The sequence below is a fragment of the Lactuca sativa genome, chromosome 3 (assembly GCF_002870075.4).
Source record: "Lactuca sativa cultivar Salinas chromosome 3, Lsat_Salinas_v11, whole genome shotgun sequence".
NCBI classification, from domain to species: Eukaryota; Viridiplantae; Streptophyta; class Magnoliopsida; order Asterales; family Asteraceae; genus Lactuca; species Lactuca sativa.
This window is the reverse complement of record NC_056625.2, coordinates 111,863,303-111,889,298: the sequence shown is the minus strand read 5'-3', so window position 1 is coordinate 111,889,298 and position 25,996 is coordinate 111,863,303. Positions and strand designations below refer to the sequence as shown.

The 25,996-nt window shown below is 39.1% G+C and overlaps 1 long non-coding RNA gene across 1 annotated transcript; it reads left to right on the top strand.

Annotated features, from left to right (window-relative positions):
* The first annotated feature begins 237 nt into the window (after positions 1-237).
* Positions 238-1,387, top strand: LOC111885826 (uncharacterized). Its single transcript, XR_002848224.2, has 2 exons — positions 238-677; positions 1,133-1,387. It is a non-coding gene; the product is annotated as an uncharacterized LOC111885826 (long non-coding RNA).
* Positions 1,388-25,996: the final 24,609 nt, after the last annotated feature.

Below are 25,996 nucleotides of genomic sequence, written 5' to 3'. Positions count from 1 at the left end.
GACCCTTGTGAGTCTTCAAGTTCCAACCTTTATGCTTCATGCTTCTAGATCTAGATTTATTTGTCTTGTTTTTCATGATTGAGTTAGTTGGTGTGGTTAGAATCCATAAATTTAGCAACTTTATATGTCCTTGAGGTCCTCTTGTAGTTATATATCCTAGATCTAAAGAATGATTGAGTTTTGAATCCTTGCACCAGGTTTTGACCTCATTTTTTTTTCATTTTGACCTAACTAGAGTTTAAGACGTACATTGAACGTGCATGTCTATAAAGCATTGACTTTTAGGTGGTGTTTGTTTTTTTCCTGCAGATCTGTGTGACCACTTCTATTTGCACCACACAGACCACACGCATATATAGACCCTCACAAACAGTTTGTTTTTTGGAAGTGTGCAGACTTGAAAACATCTGCGAGAGGTCTTCTTGACACATACATTGACCAATGTCTTCTAAGGTCTTTACAAGTCTTTTAAACCCAAAAGAACATACATTTTTTTTTCTCTCAGCGCCTCCAACATCTGCCAACACATCTCTCCACCAGTTTTCTTCAACCTCGTGTCTCCTTCATGTGCCGCCACTTTCCAGACCAGAACCGTCATCTTCGTCTCCGATTGCACCAGATGCACTTCGAAAATGAAATTAATTGTACATCGGATTTTCCTTTGAAAACGAAACTAGGTTTGTTCCATTGTTTCTAATTTTTTTTTCTTGTTCTAATATGAAATTGATTGTTATTCTTGCTGAAAAACTCTCTGTTAACTTTTGGATCTTGCTGGAAAAACGAAAACATTGCTAAAAATAGTCTTTCTTACTTAAATTTCTTGTTAAATGTTACATAAAATCAATATATTTTTTATGTAACTTGTTGGAATCCCATAACATTGCTGATGTCATGTTTGGGTAAATGGTTTCTACAATCAGATTCGGTTATGAATTCAGTAATGAAATCAGATTACGTTCTTGTTTTGGATGTTTTTTGTTGAAATCATTTTGGTTTTCTAAAATCACATAAACATCGCCCACCAAGTGTTTGATAAAGTGTCTAATACAGACATTGCATCTTCGAAGACATAGTTTTATTGTTTATAGTTCAATTTAACATAATAAAGACTCAAATTTACAACCTTTTGCAGGTAGACAACACCAAATATGTCGAGAAACATGGAAATTTGAATAAGATCACAATGCTGTCAATGGTGGCAATAGTTGAAGCGTGTGTGACTTTCATGTTCAAGAGTTCACCTTAGATTATGAATGGTTATGATTGGAAAATTTATGTGTAATGTGTATATGTTGGTATTGATGTTATTCCTTATGATTCCATATCAATCTAAAGCATTTGTAATAAAAAGAGATACGTGTTGCATGTATGATATTATTTTAAGATATTATTTTTGTTTATCTTGCAAAGACAATGATATATTTTTACTCAATAAATTTGAAAGTGATTTATTAATATTGAAATCTAACTATATGATTATAGATTAAATGAACTAGAATAAAAATTTGAAAAACTCTTAAGTCTAAAAAATCTATTTATTTTAACTTTATTTTATTTTAGCAGTCCGCAGAGAGTTTAAAAAACAAATAGTCTTCTTCTTACAGACTGCAAACATTTGTTTCACCTCTTCTTCTGCAGATGTCCGCGGATGTGCTCAACAGACTACAAACATTTTACATCTTAAAAATCAAGCAACACCTTATTATCCATTAGGTGTGAGAAAGACTTCTGGAAAGTTTGGATAGGTAACTTGAAGGATATAACACCCTATTTTTACAGTTCCATAGGATTAAATAGAAATCATTGTTTATAAAATTTGAAGTAGAAATATATTACGTTTTAGCCCAAGTAACCATCTTAAACGTGTAGGAAACGTTAATACAGACACTTAGATCCAACTTCGTATGAAGAAGTTATGCTTCTTCGAAGTTTCGCAATTAAACCGACACGACTCTACGTATCGTAAAACGTGAATTTTTGATAAATCACTTTTTAGCCTATAAGATCTAAATGAAAGTCATTGTAGTCATTAAACCGAAAGCACGCATATAAGGACAATTTCAGTAATATGTTCTTAATAAAATCAACATTTTTATTTTCTTTATGTATATACATATATATATATATATATATATATATATATATATATATATATATATATATATTACCTAATGAACTTCTTTAACTATCAAATCAATATTTATATTTTATATTTTATTTGTTTTTATTAATTATAATATAAATAGTTACATAAAATAAAATAATAATAATAATAATAATAATAATAATAATAATAATAGTAATAATAATAACTAGAGGTGCGCCCTCGCTTTGCTACGGGTCGGGGAAAGTCGGGCAATGTAATTTGTCAGCAAATTGAACCTCAGATTTGGGGAGAAATAAAGTATGTTGCCCGTATTGTTAAAAAGAGTAAAGTACATCGCTATTTACTGTATTTCGGCTTTTCATTTAAGAATAATGTCCTTATAAGAAAATATCATCCTATTCTTCAAAGATAAAGAGAAAAAAAAACCCACCAAATGAAAATCAATCTAGAAAAAAGAATCACATTATGAAATGTTTCATTTTCTCATGGATACACATTAGGCTATAGATAACAACCTACTTTTTAGCAATGTCAAAAACAGATTTGTTTTAGATAAAAGTAGCATATCAAAACTTTACATCAACTAAAACCACAATCACTAATAAGAAAATTAAAAGAATTTCCCATATTAAGAATATCTTCCCATATTACGAAAAAATACCCAATTAATCTTGGTAATAAATAAAATAAAAAATACATCGAACAAAAGAGAATTACAAAGAACCAAAAACATTCTAGAAAGGCTTACATACCATGAGCTTCAAAAATTCCTAACCTTGGAAGCACATTCTTGAAAAAAAAAGTATCAAATCATTTTTGTTTGTGTCTTCAATTAAAATGAGGGGTATAAATGTCAAAAACATATTTTTTCATATGGATGAATCAAAAACACAACTGGAAATATGAGATATCCCCTCCCCACTTAAAAAAGGTAAGAGAGTGATTTGCTTTTGATTTCTTGTTTGTGCAAATGACGAAATTGCCCATATAGTCATAGAAAATAATATGTAAATTAAAGAAACATGCACGAATTCTGGAATAAGAACATGAAATTTTGGATCATTGGTTGCATAGTTATGTGGCATGGAGTCATAAATAGGAGGTAATATATCTGCAAATGGAAAAAAAGATTAAATAATGAAAAATTAAAAGTAATTAATTATTTTTATTTATTTTCAGTAAACATGGATGGTGGCTCACAGTGTCTGTCTAGCAGCATGATTTGAGATGTAAAATTGTAAATCAAGTACACAGACAATATGTTGTCAAACTGTCAAACTAAAAATGACCAGTGTTTTATAAATAATAATAAACTATTCAATAAAATAATTAAATAAAAAACAACAAATATAAGGATGAAGTTATTACCAGTAAACAGTCCTTTGTTGCATCTCCATCTTCCTCATTAAACTGTACTTCATCATCAAAATCATCTCTTTCACGATCCATTTGGCATAAAGTGTAGCTCTCATAAATGGAAGGACAACAACATATTTTATTATTCGTCTATCTTCCCGCTTCTTCCCTTAGAACATTAACTATAAGAGAAACAAATAACTTCAGCTTGTAGCATGCCATATGTCAAAAATTGACCAATTAAATATTTTCATACATGGCAATTGGATCTTTTTTAAAAAAAAAAAAAAGAGAGAATAAAAAAGAGAAAAAGAAAACACTAAATGTATTAAGGCAAAAGGAACACCCATTTAGTCAATGAACTGAATCAATAATACAAGTTGTACCCATGAAGCATTTTCGTCACCATGTTCAGTTGTAGCAGCTATCCCTTCACATACTGAACCCACAAATTTAGTGTACATATCTTATGTATCACTTATAGATACAACAACCATATATATGAAATGCATCAGATGATTTACTTACACTGAGGAAAATTATGGATGTGAAGTAAAAGTAAAAGGATTTACTTTTAATGATTCTTCTTGATCTTGAGATACTATTCTTGTATATGGGTTCTTTTCCATGAATCTGAAACCTATAACTAAAAAATTAAACCCATTTAATTTCTTCATTTTTTGCTTCATATAGGGAGAACATACCTCTCAAGTTACTTATGCTAACTATTAGACCCAAACATCTGGTTGGATAGGCATTTCATCAAGCGCCTTCTGGCCACCCTTCATAGATGAAGTTTCCATGTATGAAGAGGGAATTGTTTAAATTAAAATTCTTAAAAGGCTATTTATGTGTAAAAAATTATTAAATATTCATTAGTATAACAATATTTAGAAGAAAAGAACTTCAATGTTTAGAAGAATCACTTTAGTGTCCTCGGAAAACAACTTTATTTCTTTCTTTAAATCGCTACCTACACGTGACAAGTTCATCTTAATCACCAGGAAACGACACATCAAACGGAATCGAAGAAGAAACTGACCTAACACCAAACTCAATATGTCTACCAATCTTCTTCATTGCCACTCTTCTTGATCCCCTAACGTTCGAATTCAAATTCACCTGCAAGTTAACGTTCTAAAGTTTAGCTTATTTATCCAACATGGTCTAACTTACTTATCGACAATCTATAAACCAATAGCGGAGATGAAAATGCCCTACAATGGCTAAGTTAGTAGATAAAATCGCTTGGTTTTGTGCATTACATGGAAATTAGGAACCAAACAAGAGGAGTGTTAAACACATTTTTCAAAAAAATGAACTTGAATAAAAAGACTAGACAGAAAAATGTAGAAACTTGGGTGAAGCATTCCATCAATCAGCTAGAATGCATCATCTCTCCCCAGGTACCTGAACTGGCTAAACAGTATGAAAGTTATTCTTCCCAAACAGAAACGAACCAAATAGTCGACACAGAATTGAGATGAAGTTAATAAATGAGGAAACAGTTCCCGGTGACAGACGGAGGAGTCGATAATGGAGGAAGGCATTTTCGACGGTTTGTATATCTGTGACAACCCGATATTTCAACTCCTTGTAACGACCAAAATGGGTCAAGTATTGTAACCACTTATGAATAATAATAATTTACTTTCATAATAAAATGTACAAATAAGTCCTATTTAATTTCCTTCTTTGATTAAATGTCTTTGAACCATGATCGTACGTGAAAAGAACGCCCAAATCCGACTTCATATAGCGAAGTTATGATTTTCCAAGTTCGGCTTAGCAACAGACAGCTAAAAACTCGAATCGGAGATCGAGCGACTTTTGGCCGGAATGACCTAAACGAGAATCGAAGGTCTCGTCAATGGTGTTCCAGCAGTAAAAAGTCTGGCAAAAACCGACATCAGATAAAGAAGTTATGAATTTTCTAAGAAATTCCTTAAACGCGATGGATTTTTAATAAATAATAATAAAAATATAATTTTGGAATTTGCCGACGGAGTCTAAACGAAAGTTGTAGAACGTAGTCTCACCTACACGAGGATATAAAGACCATCGAAAACGGAGTTCGTATGAAGAAGTTATGAATTTTTGAAGTTTATTAAATAAATTAATTATTTATTTAAATCAAAATTCGGATATTATCCGAAGGGGAGTCAGCATCCTCCTCCGAAGTACGCGCTGCGTACCCCTGTACGCCCCGCGTAACCGAGGGGATTGGCCTCTGGTCGTCCACGTCGCGCTATCCGAAGAAACCGACCCATCCGACCCGTCCGAAGCCCCGACCCGTCCGACCCGACGTCCCATCCGACCCGGCGTCCCATCCGACCCGCGTACCCAGCACCCCGTCCCATCCGAACCGAGGCAGTCGAGGCCTCGGTCATGCATGACGTACGCGTACGCGCTGCGTACGGGCGTACGCCCCGCGTACCGAGGCAGACCAGCCTTTCTATAAATAGGATGCGAGGGTTTCTAAAGAAAGGGTTCAATTCTCTTCTCTCTCTCTCAACATTTCCTCGTTTTCCGTGTCTGTTCAAACCCGAAGCTCTGGTCTTTTTGGCTCAAGTCCCGAAGGTCGATTTTGCTCCCGAGATTCCCGAGAATCCCGAGGAAAATCCGTTTCCCGAGACGAAACTCTACCCGGTTTTCCATCTCGCTATCTCCAAAACTTTCAAGTGAGTTTCATACCCCTTAATCAACCGTTTTAATTATTCTAAATACTTTTATATGCTTTCAAGGGGGGATTACAAGTAAAACACACGAGTATTATCGTGTGTTACATAAAGAAACTCTTTTATATACTGTTATATATTCAAATCACATGCGATTTATAAACATTTAAAGGAACTTTTATATATATATAACATATGTCACAATAGCATTTTACCTTTTAAAATATAATGTTGTTGTAATGCATGTATAAACTAAACTGTTCTTAGATTTTTCTTGTCTATCCTAGACTCTACACCAAAAATCTATACTTTCATAAACAAGTGATTCCTTTTCTCAATATTTCTAAACAAACAAGACACGCTTTTTGGAAACTATAATAGGTATAGTTTTACGAACAGATTTCTAACTCTTATGTACTAGAAACACATATTTCAAGAAGTTTACTTTCGTATACAAGAACAAACGTAACATTTTGACAAGTAGATCTGTTTTTATACCACGGATTTGTGAGACACTAACTTCATGTACGTTCGAGTACACATTTCAAGTCCTGTATTATATACCAGAATCCCTTGGAGGGGGAGCGTGGTGTTTGTGTATAGATCTATACGGGCTTGACAAACCCGCGCCCTGACTATTAGCTGCAGTCCACCGTTTGGGGTGACAAACGTCATAACATTCCAACGCCTGAAGAACGTTGTGTATAGGCATTCAGAGTCAATAGTATGGTTATAAAACTCACAAGGGGTATTAAAAATGCATTGATTTACAAGGTTTTCAAACTCATGGGTTATTTTACATTTACATACATTTTGGAAACAAACATTGGTCTTGAGTGAAGGCTACTTTTATACTAGTAGAAAATATAGGATTTTCTAAACACAAACAAACAAAGATAAAACATTTCATTTCATTCAAACATTGTCACTTAAATACTTATGAAATTCACCAGCTTAAATGCTGATCTACTCTTTCAAAATTACTTGTATGTCCCAGGAAATCAGTAATTTCAGGTATTCATTTCGCTTTTGAATGAAGGGATGCTGCGGCGCCAGTTTAATCTCGTATTTTGACATCATATTGTAATTGAGTTTTGAACATGTAACTTTTGACAAATGTAAACTTTCAATTATATATATGATGGTTGTATTGCTTTCTTTACTATGTATTCATTTGTTACGCTACCACATGAAGTCATCCGCCCCCGAACGTTTCCGCCGTTCAGGTTTGGGGGTGTTACAGATTGGTATCAGAGCAATGTTTATAGTGAACTAAGTATATCGAACCACATAAGATATACAAACTATAAATGCTTAAGGGACTAATACTCTCTGACAAAACAAATTTTCTTTTTACACTTAAGCAGCATTTCGTTCAACTTAAATTGATAATTCATTTAAGTACAATTACATGCATACCACAAACTATTTTCATGTTATACAACTATACAAGTAGTTAGACAAGTTGACACTACGATTGAGACTCGATATATGTAATCAGATTTTGGACAAATATAGCGTGATCAACTATATTTGCCCAAGATTGGACCAACGTATATCGAGGAATGATCGTAGTAAGCAACAAGTCAAAACTTACCAAACCATTGCAAGAATCAAACACAAGAACTTAAATACTATAGGAGTATTTGCTATCTAAACTAGTTAAACTTACATGTTTTACATATTCCGACTTTATTCAATTCTTATAATCCCATTTCTCGTATAGTCAAATGGCTGGATTTCACCACCCTGGCGACCCCTACTTTCCCAACCAAGGCAACGGAGGATGGATCGAAGATGATCCCGAAGAGGACGAGGAACCCATAGAAGTGGGTGATGACTCCGGTACCGACTCAGGGCCGGAAGTTATCGATCCACCACCCATTCAGCCTCCCGTCTTCGTAAGGAACTTTCAAGGACCAACTCCCGTCTGGGAAGTCACCTCCACCATTGGAGCCAACAGCAAAACCTACGCCCTCCCTACGGCATGTGCCGGGACTTCTATGATGTCCGCGGCGGAGGTTCGGCTGATCGAGCACTCCCGGTAATGGTGGGTAAGTTAGCCAATCAGTCCTATCAGTCTGGAGTACAAGCTAGTCGACTCCGGGATATCAACATAGAAGTGCAGGTTCACACTTCTGACATCCGTAGGCTGGACAAGATGCAAGACAATGCTCAATTCCAAACTGAAGCGTTTCAAGCACAAATGATTGCAGCCCTCACCGAACTAAGGGAACAACAAGCCGCTTTCGATAGGCGTCTAATGGAGGCAAAGCAATTTGATACGGAGTCAAGCTCCAAGCGCAACCTTCGACGCAAGTAGTGCTTGCCTAGGTCTCAAATTTTGTTATAGCTTAGGACCTCGGCTAAAAGTCTTTAAATTTCTCGAACTTTGTAATCGGAGACCCTTATAGGGGTCAAATTTTCATGATCATTGTAACAACTTTTATATTAATATAAGTGGCACTATTACTACTATGTTGAGTATTTCGTTCGAACCTTGAATGGTCTTTGTGAACCCAAATACTTGTTTCATACCTTCAGTCTTACAAATAACTTTCATTCTTCTATTGTAAGACTCATACTATCATCTGTTGTTGAACTATAGCGATTTAGTTCATGAGACACATACATTTTCCATTCTATGAAATTCTTATCCTTGTCTTTTCAATCTATAGTTGAAGGATGCATCCACGTAGGAATCCGAGGCGAAACAACGGTGAGGAAGCACCTATACCACCACCTCCACCACCCCAATTTGATGCAGTAATGTTTCAAGCAGTAGTCACCGCAGCGGTGGCAGCTGCCATGTCACAGATCAATAACTCAAGTGCTAATGGCTCGGGATCTGGCACACACCCATCCAACCATGGCGAGAGTCATGGACCACCTCGAGAATGCACCTATAAGGACTTCACTAATGCCAAGCCCCGGATGTTTTATGGTACTGGTGGTGTGATGGCCCTGAGGCAGTGGATTGAAAGGACGGAGGCAGTCTTTGAAATCTGCTCCTGCCCCGAGCACAGCAAGGTCAAATTTGCAACTTTCACCCTTCTCGATAAAGCTTTAACTTGGTGGAATGGCCACGTTAAAGTACTTACCCTAATCGTGGCGAACTCCATAAGCTGGGAGAGCTTGAAGGCCATGATGATGAGAGAATACTGCCCACGGGGAGAAATTCAAAAGCTTGAACACGAGCTATGGACTCTGGGAATGGTGGGTACCGACATCGCTACTTATACCAACAGATTTTGCGAACTGGCAATCCTTTGTCCATATATGATTGCTCCCGAGAGCAAGAAGATAGAAAGGTACATCTGGGGACTGACGCCCCAAATGCGATCAAGCGTGTTAGCTTCTAAACCTGACACCTTTGAAAGTGCTAAGGAACTGGCACAATCTCTGATCGACTACGGAGGTCATCAGAACTCAACCACTTCTGCACCAGCACCACAGAAAGCAAACAACAACTACAACAACTACAACAACAACAACAACAACAACAACAACAACAATGGCAGGAAGAGAGCATGGATTAAAGGGAAGGGTGGGTCTTCCCAAGAATCCGCGAAGAAACAACTGGTGTCAGTAAATGCTGCCATTGTACCTACTACAGCCCCTATAAATACCTACCCAACAAAGCCTTATATAGGCAACCTCCCAAAATGCACCAAATGCAATTACCACCACCATGGACCTTGTCGAGCTATGCAGTGCGCCAACTGCAGCCAGAAAGGGCACACAACCCGTTTCTGCAAGGAACCCGCAAAGCCGATCACTCAAGTTCCCGGTGCGGGTGTAGGGCAGGCTTGCTACGGTTGTGGCGAGGTGGGCCACTACCAGAGAAACTGTCCTAAGGCAGCAGGCACCTGAGGTGTGAGACGAGTTTTGGCAATAGGCCACGACGAAGCTGTAGCTGACCCAACTATAGTTGCTGGTACGTTCCTTCTCGATAATTCATATGCATGCATATTATTCGATAGTGGAGCGGAGAGAAGCTTCGTGAGTCAAAACTTTATTCATTTACTTAAACCTAAACCTAGCAAGTTAGAAAATTCATTCACTGTAGAGATGGCCAATGGAAAAACCGAAAACACAAATTGCATATACATGGGCTGTACGTTAACATTAGACGGCCATTCTTTCCCAATCAATCTCATGCCGGTTCAAATTAAAAGTTTCGACGTCATAGTCGGCATGGATTGGTTGAGCCTTCTTCGCGCTGACATCATGTGCTTTGAGAAAGCAGTCCGTCTTAACCTCCCTAACAACGAAACATTAGTTATCTACGGCGACAAATCTAGTGCAAACCTTCGCATCATTTCGTGCATCCAAGCTCGAAAGTGCTTGCGGAAGGATTGTCGAGCATTCCTAGCGCACATCGTCGATACAAGTCAAGAACTGAAGGACATCAAGAGCATCTCGGTAGTACGCGACTTTCCCGATATCTTTCCAGAAGAACTGCCAGGATTACCACCGCAACGCCAAGTCGAGTTCAGAATCGACTTAATTCCAGGAGCTACCCCAGTAGCGAAGTCGCCTTATCGTCTTGCACCAGCAGAGATGCAGGAACTTTCCAGTCAACTTAATGAACTCCTTCACAAAGGATTCATAAGACCAAGTTTCTCACCTTGGGGAGCACCCGTCTTGTTTGTAAAGAAGAAAGACGGATCGTTCCGTATGTGCATCGACTACAGAGAGCTGAACAAACTTACTGTCAAGAACCGCTATCCTCTACCCCAGTATCGACGACCTATTCGATCAACTTCAAGGGGCGAACTACTTCTCCAAAATAGACCTACGATCCGGATATCACCAATTACGAGTTCTAGAGGGGGACATTCCAAAGACAGCTTTCCGAACTCGTTATGGACACTACGAATTCGTGGTGATGCCGTTCGGATTAACCAATGCACCAGCAGTATTTATGGACCTAATGAATAGGGTATGCCGCCCTTACTTGGATCAGTTCGTCATCGTCTTTATCGATGATATACTTATCTACTCTCGAAGTGAGGAAGAGCATAGTCAACACCTACGAAAAGTCCTAGAAACACTGCGAACGGAGAAACTCTATGCGAAGTTCTCTAAATGCGAATTTTGGATTCGAAGAGTCGAATTTTTAGGTCACGTTGTTAGCGAGAAAGGTATACACGTGGACCCCTCCAAAATTAAGGCTATTGAGAACTGGTCGGCACCAAAGACACCTACAGAAATTCGTCAATTTCTAGGTCTAGCTGGCTACTATCGCAGATTCATAAAGAACTTTTCGAGCATTGCGAAACCTCTTACTTCATTAACCCAGAAAGGTGTGGCCTTTGACTGGGAAGCGAAACAAGAGAAGGCATTCCAGACACTAAAGCAGGCCTTGTGCACCGCACCGATACTATCCCTCCCCGAAGGGATAGAAGACTTCGTAGTGTATTGTGATGCTTCAAATCAAGGACTTGGTTGTGTTCTTATGCAGAGAGGGAAGGTTATCGCTTATGCCTCCCGACAGCTTAAGACACACGAAGTGAACTATACGACACACGATCTCGAATTAGGAGCAGTGATATTTGCTCTGAAGATCTGGAGGCACTACTTATACGGAACAAAGAGTACAATATTCACCGATCACAAGAGCCTTCAACACATTTTCAATCAGAAGGAACTCAACATGCGACAACGACGATGGGTTGAGTTACTGAATGACTACGAATGCGAAATTCGTTATCATCCTGGCAAGGCCAACGTAGTAGCCGACGCCCTCAGTCGAAAGGAATACACTGGTCGGAGGGTCAAATCTCTGACCATGACTATCCATTCCCACTTATCCACACAAATTAAGGAAGCACAGATGGAAGCTTTGCAACCTGAAAATGTGGCGGGTGAATCCCTGCGAGGAATGGAGAAGAATTTAGAAGTCAAGGGTGGCGGAGCCTACTATCTCATGGACCGAATCTGGACCCCAAAACATGGTGGTTTCAGAAACGTAGTCATGACCGAGGCTCACAACTCAAGATATTCCGTCCACCCGGGTTCAGATAAAATGTATCTGGATCTTAAGAAACTGTACTGGTGGCCTAACATGAAAGCAGAAATTGCTACCTTCGTGAGAAAATGTCTTACATGCGCTAAGGTTAAGGTCGAGTATCAGAAACCGTCAGGACTACTACAACAACCAGAGGTACCGGAATGGAAATAGGAGCGGAGTACTATGGATTTCATAACCAAGTTACCCAAGACGACAAGTGGACTCGATACCATATGGGTCATTGTCGACAGATTGACCAAATCCGCACATTTCCTACCCATCAAGGAGACTGACAAAATGGAGAAGCTTACAAGAACTTACTTAAAGGAAGTAGTACGACTGCATGGTGTTCCGATATCCATTATCTCCGATCGAGATAGTAGATTCACTTCAAGATTCTGGCAGTCACTACAAAGTTCCCTGGGAACTAGGCTAGACATGAGTACAGCCTACCACCCACAGACAGACGGACAAAGTGAGAGAACAATACAAACTTTAGAAGACATGCTGAGAGCCTGCGTGATTGACTTTGGAAAGGCATGGGATATTCATTTACCCCTTGTCGAATTTTCATACAACAATAGTTATCATACAAGCATAAAGGCTGCTCCGTTTGAAGCCCTCTAAGGTCGAAAGTGCAGATCCCCTCTGTGCTGGACTGAAGTTGGCGATACCCAGTTAGCTAGAGGAAGAGTTCCTGAAAGCACTCTCACAGGTCCGGAGATCATACGTGAAACAACAGAGAAAATCGTTCAGATTCGTGAACGATTGAAAGCCTCAAGAGACCGAAAGAAAAGCTACGCTGACCAAAGGAGGAAACCTTTGGAATTCCAGGTAGGAGACCACGTCTTATTAAAGGTCTCACCGTGGAAGGGTTTAATACGATTTGGAAAGCGTGGGAAACTAAATCCAAGATACATAGGGCCTTTCAAGATTCTTGCCAGAATCGGCCCAGTGGCTTACAAGCTTAACCTACCGCGCGAACTTAGTAACATCCATCCAACCTTCCACGTCTCAAACTTGAAAAAGTGCCTGTCCGACGAGACTCTTGTTATTCCACTCGACGAGATCGAGATCAACGAGAGCCTCAACTTTGTGGAAGAACCAGTAGAAATCATGGACCGAGAGGTCAAACAAACAAAACAAAGTCGCATACCCATCGTGAAGGTTCGCTGGAACGCCAAGCGGGGACCCGAATTCACATGGGAACGCGAGGATCAGATGAAACAAAAGTACCCTCATCTCTTTCTTGTTCACTAGTATCTTTACTACTTTAAATTTCGGGACGAAATTCTCTCTAACGGGGGGATGATGTGACAACCCGATATTTCAACTCCTTGTAACGACCAAAATGGGTCAAGTATTGTAACCACTTCTGAATAATAATAATTTACTTTCATAATAAAATGTACAAATAAGTCCTATTTAATTTCCTTCTTTGATTAAATGTCTTTGAACCATGATCGTACGTGAAAAGAACGCCCAAATCCGACTTCATATAGCGAAGTTATGATTTTCCAAGTTTGGCTTAGCAACAGACAGCTAAAAACTCGAATCGGAGATCGAGCGACTTTTGGCCGGAATGACCTAAACGAGAATCGAAGGTCTCGTCAATGGTATTCCAGCAGTAAAAAGTCTAGCAAAAACCGACATCAGATAAAGAAGTTATGAATTTTCTAAGAAATTCCTTAAACGCGATGGATTTTTAATAAATAATAATAAAAATATAATTTTGGAATTTGCCGACGGAGTCTAAACGAAAGTTGTAGAGCATAGTTTCACCTACGCGAGGATATAAAGACCATCGAAAACGGAGTTCGTATGAAGAAGTTATGAATTTTTGAAGTTTATTAAATAAATTAATTATTTATTTAAATCAAAATTCGGATATTATCCGAAGGGGAGTCAGCATCCTCCTCCGAAGTACGCGCTGCGTACCCCTGTACGCCCCGTGTAACCGAGGGGATTGGCCTCTGGTCGTCCACGTCGCGCTATCCGAAGAAACCGACCCATCCGACCCGTCCGAAGCCCCGACCCGTCCGACCCGACGTCCCATCCGACCCGCGTACCCAGCAACCCGTCCCATCCGAACCGAGGCAGTCGAGGCCTCGGTCATGCATGACGTACGCGTACGCGCTGCGTACGGGCGTACGCCCCGCGTACCGAGGCAGACCAGCCTTTCTATAAATAGGATGCGAGGGTTTCCAAAGAAAGGGTTCAATTCTCTTCTCTCTCTCTCAACATTTCCTCGTTTTCCGTGTCCGTTCAAACCCGAAGCTCTGGTCTTTTTGGCTCAAGTCTCGAAGGTCGATTTTGCTCCCGAGATTCCCGAGAATCCCGAGGAAAATCCGTTTCCCGAGACGAAACTCTGCCCGGTTTTCCATCTCGCTATCTCCAAAACTTTCAAGTGAGTTTCATACCCCTTAATCAACCGTTTTAATTATTCTAAATACTTTTATATGCTTTCAAGGGGGGATTACAAGTAAAACACACGAGTATTATCGTGTGTTACATAAAGAAACTCTTTTATATACTGTTATATATTCAAATCACATGCGATTTATAAACATTTAAAGGAACTTTTATATATATATAACATATGTCACAATAGCATTTTACCTTTTAAAATATAATGTTGTTGTAATGCATGTATAAACTAAACTGTTCTTAGATTTTTCTTGTCTATCCTAGACTCTACACCAAAAATCTATACTTTCATAAACAAGTGATTCCTTTTCTCAATATTTCTAAACAAACAAGACACGCTTTTTGGAAACTATAATAGGTATAGTTTTACGAACAGATTTCTAACTCTTATGTACTACAAACACATATTTCAAGAAGTTTACTTTCGTATACAAGAACAAACGTAACATTTTGACAAGTAGATCTGTTTTTATACCACGGATTTGTGAGACACTAACTTCATGTACGTTCGAGTACACATTTCAAGTCCTGTATTATATACCAGAATCCCTTGGAGGGGGAGCGTGGTGTTTGTGTATAGATCTATACGGGCTTGACAAACCCGCGCCCTGACTATTAGCTGCAGTCCACCGTTTGGGGTGACAAACGTCATAACATTCCAACGCCTGAAGAACGTTGTGTATAGGCATTCAGAGTCAATAGTATGGTTATAAAACTCACAAGGGGTATTAAAAATGCATTGATTTACAAGGTTTTCAAACTCATGGGTTATTTTACATTTACATACATTTTGGAAACAAACATTGGTCTTGAGTGAAGGCTACTTTTATACTAGTAGAAAATATAGGATTTTCTAAACACAAACAAACAAAGATAAAACATTTCATTTCATTCAAACATTGTCACTTAAATACTTATGAAATTCACCAGCTTAAATGCTGATCTACTCTTTCAAAATTACTTGTATGTCCCAGGAAATCAGTAATTTCAGGTATTCATTTCGCTTTTGAATGAAGGGATGCTGCGGCGCCAGTTTAATCTCGTATTTTGACATCATATTGTAATTGAGTTTTGAACATGTAACTTTTGACAAATGTAAACTTTCAATTATATATATGATGGTTGTATTGCTTTCTTTACTATGTATTCATTTGTTACGCTACCACATGAAGTCATCCGCCCCCGAACGTTTCCGCCGTTCAGGTTTGGGGGTGTGACAATATCTTTACAGAACCGAAATCCCGAGGCAAGGTCAGCAACCGGAGATTCTCTTTGGGCGGTGTCAACTGTGGTGGCTGTTGATGGAGGCACCAACTTCGAGACTTTCAATAGTAGTAGAAGTCGACCTTATCAGTCGATTTCACTAGTGTAGCCACAATCGGCGTTGTGGAGGTAGCCTCTGGCTCCTTTTCCTTCCGATTGATTGAACATATCAGTCAAAAGGTGACTTCAGAGACGCGCCACCGTTGGTGGTATCTGGAAAATTAGGAACATGTAGAAGTGAACAATCGGGTGGAGATAGAGAAAAAAAGAAGGAAAGAGGAACGATGCTCTAATTGCAAAGCGGCTCGAGGTAGCAAATACTCTTTGATCGAGAGAGAGAGAGAGAGAGAGAGAGAGAGAGAGAGATAACAATCTATGACTCTCCGACCACCACCACCATTAACCGTCCCACTCTAACAAAATGCTTTTGAAAACTTACGACATTTGACAACTTTGTATAAGAGAAGGGACTATTTCTGCCAACACCTTAGGAACTTTGCTTTTCCTAAGGTGAGACAATTATAATATATATATATATATATATATATATATATATATATATATATATATATATATAATAAAAACTAGAAAAGTGCCCCTGCGTAGGCGTAGCGGGGGTTGGGTTTGGATTAAACCACTGTCGAAAGGAAGGAGGTAACGGTACATGCTTTATTCATTTATCATCATATGTTTGTAAATTATGATTGAATTACATATTGTCATCCATCGAAACTTGCATTACACTCATACAAAAGTAATGCCATGAGTGATCACACTCAATTACACCATTTCAAAGTAGAATAGACGTTACCTAAAGAAACAACAAAAATAAAAGTTATTTTTTCTAATTTTGACATCAAAAATAGAACAAAAAAACATTTTTTGAGGAAGTTCTTGAAATGAACTCCATGTTGCTCCGTTCAGTTGAGGAACACCATCCACGATAATGCCATTATCTAATGTATAAGATTGATGCATTATATCCAAATTATTAATTGAAAAGCTAAAAATAGTCAAAAAGGTCAACAACCTCAACAACCTAATGAGTAAGTCATCAATAGATTTGCCATAACAGGAATACAAATGAAAAAATTATAACTTTTCTTTCATGGGTATCAACACTTATCATCCACACATACTTATAATAATCTAAAGAGTTGGAAATTGTAATCATAGTGTTTACGAATTGATTCCAGAAATTAAGTTTAATTTCGAGAACTTGACCTTTATTAAAATTTAAAAAAAATCAAAAAAAGTAGAAAATTACTGAAAGATTATCCAAAACTTGTTAACATATCATTTCATGTACCAAGATGGACATCAGCTGTTGGTGAAGCTCTCCTAAGCACTAAAGAACCGATCTAACCATTCCATGACCACCTGTGAAGTTTAACAAAACTATTCATAAGTGACAATTTACAAATCTACATGCATTTTATGATCATGAGATAAAAATATGAAATGGTGATTGTATTAAACTAAATGGTTCATATACTAATTTCAAGCAAAGTGTGCAATCAAATTCACCCATGGAGTCTCCTCCCAAGTATATTGGTTGCTGTTCTTCTTTACCTACATTTTTACAACTACTTAAGTTTCAATAACTTTAAAAGACAAATACCAATGAAGCTTGCTACTATTCCACGAATTATGGATCTTCATCTGCAAGATAAACCAACAAAATTAAGAAAAATGATTTTTTTTTTGGGTATTTGGTTTAGTTGGGCATTTCAACAAACAGGTGGTGGGCATGGATAGAAAGACATATATGAACATAGAAAAACTCTCTTAAATAAAATCGGGGTAGGTACCTGGAAAATGCAAATCATATCTTGTAACAACCCGAAATTTCATGTCACTTCTTGTACCACAACTTGTAATCCAATCCGATCAATCAGACGTCATTTCCAATTTCGCCATTTTATTAAGTCATTAATTTATATTGACCTAAAAAGACTTAATGGGTGTCTTAATACGTTTAGAAATCATTTTAACACCCCACTTTAGTGATCGGAATATTTCTAGAAATTACCGTATCGGGTTACGGTAACTAAATCGGGTACGACCAAAAGCCTCACTTAACGTCGGTATCGGGTAGAATTCCGTCGTGTCCAATTCCCGAACACTATATAAAGTGTTTTAAGACTTCATTTGAAGCCTTTGGCCAATTTCTCAATAAACTTTCACAACCTCTCTCCTCAAGCTAGATTTAAGGTCAAAATCTCAAGTTTAAGGCTTCAAATCTTTAAGGTAACCTCCCTAGCATGTTATTCAACATCTTTAGTATTCAAATTGATGAGTGTTGGGCTGAAGATAGTTTTGATGTTGTGTCTTTTGGGCTCGTTGTTTAGCCTTGTATTCTCCGGTTTGGGCCTGTCCAACCGAGAGCCTTTTATGTATTGTATATAAGTTAAATGCTTGCATGCATATTAGGTTAAGATTGCTGAGATTATCGAAATAGCGATTGATCAAGAGTACAATATTTTTCTTTAATCGTTCTTGTAATCTTCTAATCCTTTACAGTTGATGTTCTTAATCGAGCTCTTCTAAGGATTTTATTTAATCATTCGACACGTTTGATTCAAGCTGTTTTTGTTCTTATTATTGCGTTTTGCTGTTTCATATTCATATACTTGTTCAAGATCTAATCGATCTTCATAGATTAAAAGTTGTTTTAATCCCATCAATTGGTATTAGAGCAGGAGGCTGTGTAATCGATACACATCTTTTCTGTGAAAAAGATTTCCATTAGGGTTTTCCGCAATCATCGATATTTATTGAGCCGTCATCTTAATTGACGTATCTTAATATTTATTGTTTTGCCCTAATCTGCTTTATTACAAGTCTGATCTTTGAACAGGTTTTTACGATCATAATGGACGCGACGCAATCAAACCCTATTAATATTTCCAACAGCATCGGTTCGACGACAAAGATTCCAATCTTATACACCCATGACTATGAAGTATGGACACATCATTTTGAAGATTACGTGATTGGATCGGAGGACAATGGTTATCTCATATGGGAAGCCATCATCAATGGACCGTTTTCTCATTCTGCGACATCCAGAATCATTAAGACGCAAAAAGAGTACAACGATCTGCTTAAGGACGTGACAGATATTGCGCAAGATGAAAAAGACAAATTCCAGTGCAATATTAAGGCGCTAAGGTTGATCAGATTCGCCCTTCAGTCCGACACATTCAGACTGGTCAGCTCATGCACTACGGCGAAGGAAGTGTGGGATAGACTTCGCGAACTTTATTCCACAGACGAAGATCTTGAACATTCTATCCAAACCTTGCTTCTATCTGAGTTTGGAGAATTTAGGCAAGGGGCCGAAGAAACGGTGACCCAGACGTTTGATCGATTCAATCATCTTCTCAGCAAGATGATCAAACACGACATTGAAAGGAAGCTCATCGAACAAAAGGTTACTTTCTTGAACGGACTGAGATCTGAATGGAGAGTAGTAGTTTCCACAGTCAAAGCCCATGAACAGTTTAAATCATACTCTTTGGCGAAACTGGTGGGTATTCTAAAGTCCCAAGAGAAGATTGTGGTTCAAGAGAAGAACGTCGTTTCTAGTCTTGGTTCGTTGGCCCTCCTATCTAAAAGTAAAGCTGTGATGGAGGATGAAGAGCTCAACTTGGAAGAGTATGACCTCACAACTGAGGATTATGCCATGATGGTATCCAATCCTAAGAGGTTCATAAAGAAGAGATTCCCCAGCAACAAAAACCGAAACTGGCAGGGGAGTTACAGCTCTGAAAAAGCGAACAATGAACCGAAGGCTGAGGAGCCCAAGAAGGAACCGAAGGCAGATGGCGATTCCGGAGTAAGCTGTTTCTACTGTGGGGGCAAGAACCACTATGCTAAGGACTGTGTTCTTAAGAAGATGGCTGAAAAGGACGATGGAAATGATGAGGAAGCCGTGCTGCAGAAGAGATTGGATGAGTTGAGAAAGAAGAAGTCTACCGCTAACCCTTCTATTAATGCTCTTATTGTGCAGGGTTCGGTTAATGACGATGAGTTCGGTACCACAGAAGTTTGGTCTACTGACTCAGAAGACGAAGAAGTGAGGAAGCCTACTCATGGAAAGGCTTATGTGGCTAAGGAGGAAAGCAGTGGTGGAAAATGCTTCATGGTGACTGACATATCTCAAATGAGGGGATACAATACCGATGGAGGAAGCAATGGACCGAAGGTGCAGGAGGATATGTGCTTTACGGCCAAACCACTCAGCCAGCAGTTCAATGAGCTCGATGAACTTATAAAGAAGGTACAATCTGTTTTTATTTCATCTAAAGTACCATCATCCTCATATGAGAAAGAACTAAAAAATGTTAATACAAGAATTTCTCATTTAGATAGTAGCTTAACTCAAACTCGAGTCACCAATTCTAACCTGACTGATCAATTAAGCAGGGTGGCGTCGAAGAGTGAGGAGCGGCGAATGTGGATTGAGTTAAAAGAGTCGGAATTAGTTAAAATCAAAGACGAAAACATTTATTTGCAGAGAGACAATTTGAAATTGTTAAAACAACGAAATGTTTTTTGTTTAATAGCTAAACGTTTATATTCCAATATTACTTAACTTCACTTGGATTGTGAGATAGGCCAAAAGATCCATCGCATGATTTTGCCCTTCCTAGAATTTAAGGAGGATGAAATCGATGCCGAAGCCTACAATTGTGAGAGTGTGATATCGTCTGATGATGTCAATCCAACCTACATGTATGGACTGGACAAAATTGAGTCCTTCATTAAATCCAAAGACCACAAGGACATGCTCAAAAATCTTTTGGACGAAAATGACAGACTTAAACTGAGAACCGAAACCATGCAAAAATTTGACTCTCTAAACGCCAACGTAAGCTCAGAAAATAAAATCGATGTTGAAAATGCATCTGAGCTTAACGAGGATGAAAACATGAGTGAAATTTCTGTAGAGGATACGGTTGGCTGCTCAGAATTTGTTAAAAGCGAAACTGAAAACCACAAAAATCTTATCTCTGAAAATTCTGTGGAATTCGCTAGATTGTCCCAACAAAAGTTCCCGAAATTAGTTGAAAAAGCTGTTGTGTATCAAAAGGTCAGGACCACTCCGAATCAGGTATACAAGGTGACTGGAGTAACCGAACATCAAACCGCTGAACTCACAGCTATTGTTAACGAAGACAATGCTGATGGCTGTGAAGAGTACTTCTGGGAAGCTCCTATTGATAATGCAAACGAAACCGTTGGCTTATCTGAAAGAACCTCCTGGATGAGCAAAGGAAGATACATCCCTGAACCATTAAATAAGCCGGATAACTTCAATGAGCCAAGTACCAGTGGTACAAAAGATATTCTTCATGAGAATGATCATTCAGCAAAAGAAGACATTCCTTCTACACCAACAGCTCGAAGTGAAACTTCATCAGATACTCCTTCCACTTCCTCAGTGCAAACTGAATCTTCTTCAGATATTCCCTCTGCTCCCTCGGATCAAAGTAAAACTCCTGAAGTTCAAAAGGAACCAGCCAAGGTGACAACAGAAACGAAAGCGAACGTTCATCATCAACCTAAGCAGATGAGGGATAAGAAGATAGAAAGGAACCAAAGATACAGGAAAAACCTTTCAGAAAGAAAAAAATTATGGCACTCCAAGAATGCATACTATTCACACAAAGACAAGAATCTGAAATGTGAAAACAATCCTGTAAGAAAGCCTGAAAGTTCCAACAACCGAAAGCCAAGGTTCGGTTCGCAAGAAAATACCAACCGAAAGCCAAGGTTCGGTTCGCAAGAAAATACCAACCGAAAGCAAAGGTTAGGTTCTGAAAAGGATTTCAACCGAAACCGAAGGTTCGGTTCCAAGAACAACTCCAACCGAACTCAGAGGTTCGGCTCTGAAGTCAAAAGAGAACAAGACTCGAAGGTCAGCCCCTCTAATGATCAAAAGCAAAAGGGTCACCTTGAGTCATCAGCCAGGAAGTCCTCCCCATCCAAATCCTCTCGTTCTAATTCTTCACATTCTTCTACTTCCACTCATTCATCTCCATCTTGCTCTAAAGCTAATCCCGCATGTTCTCAAAAACCTCATTCATCAGCTGAACAGAAGGGAAAGCAAAAGGTCGATGAATCTAAACCTGAGTCCAAAGCGAACAAACCCAATCCTAACAAAATAAAAGTCTTTACCATTAAAAAGAAAGATGAAACAACTCTAATTAAAAGAACATATCTAGTTGACATCTCTCTTACTATTCCCGTTCCTATGAAAAGCTCACATGGACCCAAGAAACTTTGGGTTCCTAAATCTGCTTAATTTTTGCAGGTTATAAGTGACGAGCAGTTTGACGAAGAATGGTACATCGACAGTGGCTGCTCGCGTCACATGACAGGAAGGAAGGAGGAGCTTAGGGAATACAGATCTCTTGCAAATGGTGGCAACGTTAAGTTTGGAAATAACTCTTTCGGCACCATAAAGGGATACGGGATGATAACGAATGGCGACTTTACAATAAGGAAGGTGGCTTATGTGGAAGGACTTCAACACAACCTCATCAGTGTATCTCAGCTTGTTGGAGGTACAGGTCTCAAAGTTTCATTCGATGATGAAGGTTCTGAAATCATAGAGAAAAAGACAAAGAAAGTGATTCTGAAGTCAGAGCGAAAGGGTGAAATGTTTCCTCTGAACATGAAACCCATCAAAGGAAACCCAGCCATATGTCTGCTATCAAAAGCTCAATCCGACGAAAGCTGGTTGTGGCACCGAAGACTCTCTCATCTCAATTTCAAAGATATCAATCGACTTGTCACTGGAGGTCATGTTAGGGGTCTTCCATTGCTCAAGTTTGACAGAGAGCATTTGTGTGCTGCATGCGAAATGGGAAAGCAGAGTCGTCAAAGTCACCCATCTGTAATTAACACAAAAGTTGTTGAACCACTCGAATTGCTTCATATCGATTTGTGTGGTCCTTCATCTATCGAAAGCATCGGTGGTAGCAAGTATATTCTTGTTATCGTTGATGACTTCTCACGATTTACATGGGTGTTCTTTCTATAGCTCAAATCTGAAGCGACTCAAAAGCTGAAAGTGTTTATCAAGCAAATTGAAGTCCAGCTCAAAAAGGTCGTTCGAAACATAAGGAGCGACAATGGTCTCGAATTCAAGAACAGGGAGTTTGAAGAGTTTTTGCAGAAAAGGGAATTAGTCATAATTTCTCAGCTCCCTACACACCACAACAGAACGAAATAGTCGAAAGACGAAACCGATCCTTGTGTGAAGCTGCCCGAACTATGCTAAGTTTCGCTTCCTTACCTCTTTATTTTTGGGCTGACGCTATTTCTGCTGCTTGTTATACACAGAACAGGTCCTATCTCAATAAGCGATTCACGCTCACACCATATGAGATAATAAATAACAGAAAACCCAATGTGAAATTTTTCCATGTGTTTGGCTCAAGGTGTTTCATCTTTAACTCTAAAGAACACCGCAACAAGTTTGATGTCAAAGCCGACGAGGGAATCTTTCTGGGTTACTCACTCACATCCAAGGTGTACAGGGTCCTAAACAAACGTTCAAGAAGGATTGAAGAGACATACTATGTGACCTTCGACAATAGCTATGTCAAGAAGCTACAGGCCATAGATGACACTGCCAGGGAAATCTTTCCTCAAACTGGCCAAGTCACAGTCTCAATCGCCAATTTGTACGAGAATTTTCTGGAACTCTTTGACGAACCGGAAAAAGCTTCTCTCTCAGAAGCAGGTGCAGCTGACAACAAGGTTGATCACATGAAGCAAATTGTCGAAGATGCTGCAAAAAGAATGCATGAAGGAGAATCGCCCACTGATGAATCTCCAACCAACAATGCTTCAGTCGAGGGGGAGCCAAGTTCTCATGTCGAGGGGGAGCCAAGCTCACAAGTCCAGGGGGAGCCAAGCTCTACTTCTTCTACCGAAGGTCCTTCACCAACCGAAGGTGCCTCTCCAACCGAAGATGCCCCTCCAAACGAAGGTGCTTCAACGCCTGAAAGTCCAGTACCACAAGAAACCCCTGAACCTCATGTTTCTCAAGACTCATCAATTGAGGGGGAGCATGATGATATGACGCTTGATTACGATAGCCAATCTGAGCCAGAAGAGATGATCAACGCTGAACTAGATCCAACCTTCGATCCGAATTACCCTCCTCTTACAAAATGGACCAGAGATCATCCTATCTCTCAAGTAGTTGGTGATGTATCTGAAAAGGTTCTGACCCGATCTCAACTGAAGGCAAAACAGACATCCTTATTTTCAAAGGTTGAGTTTTGTATGTTTAACTCATTCGTATCAAAAGTTGAACCGAAGACAGTGAACACTGCCCTCGATCACTCGGATTGGGTTCAAGCAATGCAAGACGAACTGAATGAGTTTGAAAGGAACAAAGTCTGGCGACTCATTCCAACTCCTCCAGATGCTTCGGTTGTTGGTCTTAAATGGGTTTTTAGAAACAAAATGGACAAGGAAGGTAATGTCATAAGGAACAAGGCTCGTCTGGTGGTCAAGGGATACTGTCAGGAGGAAGGAATAGATTACGAAGAGACGTTCGCTCCAGTAGCTAGGCTAGAATCTGTTAGAATATTTCTGGCCTATGCTGCTCACAAAAACTTTGAGGTTTTCCAAATGGACGTTAAGTGTGCATTTCTCAATGGAGAACTCAAAGAAACTGTGTATGTGGAGCAACCTCCTGGGTTTGTCAACGAAAAGTATCCAAATCATTGCTACATTCTGGATAAAGCTGTGTACGGCCTCAAACAAGCTCCGAGAGCCTGGTATGAAACGCTTACAAAATTTTTAAAGATGTCTAAATTTAAACAAGGTTCGGTTGACCCAACCTTCTTTCGCAAAAAGGAAGGTAACCACCTTATGATAGTTCAAATTTATGTCGATGACATCATCTTTGGCTCCACGAATCCCAGCTTAACAGCTGAATTCAGAAAGTTGATGGAGACTAAGTTTGAAATGAGCTCAATGGGTCCTATTAACTTTTTCCTTGGTTTAAACATAAGACAGGGACCCGAAGGCATCTTTATTAATCAGGAAGCTTACACAAAGACTCTCTTAGCGAAGTTTGGCATGATGGGAGACTCAAAAGTCAAAGTCCCAATGGCATTCGGCACCAAGCTTACCCCATCTCTAGACAAACCGGCTGTCGATATCACGCTCTATTGTCAAATGATAGGCTCACTGATGTATCTAACTGCTAGCAGGCCTGATATCATGTTTTCTGTGTGTTATTGTGCTCGATTTCAGGCTAACCCACGCGAACCTCACATGCTGGCAGTAAAGAACATCCTACGCTATCTCAAGCGAACCGCCTCCTTAGGTCTATGGTATCCATCCAATTCAGGCTTCTTCGTTCAAGCCTATTCTGATGCTGACCTTGGAGGATGTGGACTCGACCGTAAAAGCACAACTGGTGGCTGTCAATTTCTTGATGGGAAATTGGTCAGCTGGCAATCCAAGAAACAAACATGTGTGTCGCTGTCTACTGCCGAAGTGGAATATATTGCCGCTGCATCATGCACATCACAAGTGATTTGGATCCAGAGTCAACTTCGAGACTATGGACTCAATATGAAGAAGATCCCACTATATTGTGACTCTGAAAGTGCAATTAGGATCTGTCATAACCCAGTGCAACACTCTAAAACCAAACACATAGCACTGAGGTATCACTTCATCAAAGATCATGTGGAAGATGGAAATGTCGAAGTTCACTTCGTAAGAACCACTGATCAACTGGCTGACGTCTTTACCAAAGCTCTTCCAGAAGCATCATTCAATAAAATATTGCAAGGGCTAGGAATGATGGAATCAGAGTCAGTACCTCACACTACCTCTCAACCTCAAACGTAAGAAGCGAAACCAACCGAACGTTCGGGTTCGGTTCGACCATCTCACTCGCTCATTACTTCAAAGGTAGTTTTTCTGTGTTGTATATTTCTTGTACAAAATTTGTTTTTCTTTGTGTAAAAAGTTTTTCCAAATTGCATATCTAAACTCCTTGGTTTCTTAAAAATTTTCCAAAACCGAAACCTCCAGAAGGTTCGGGTTCGGTTTTTCAAAATTTTCCTGAACCGAAACCAACCGATGGTTCGGGTTCAGTTTTTC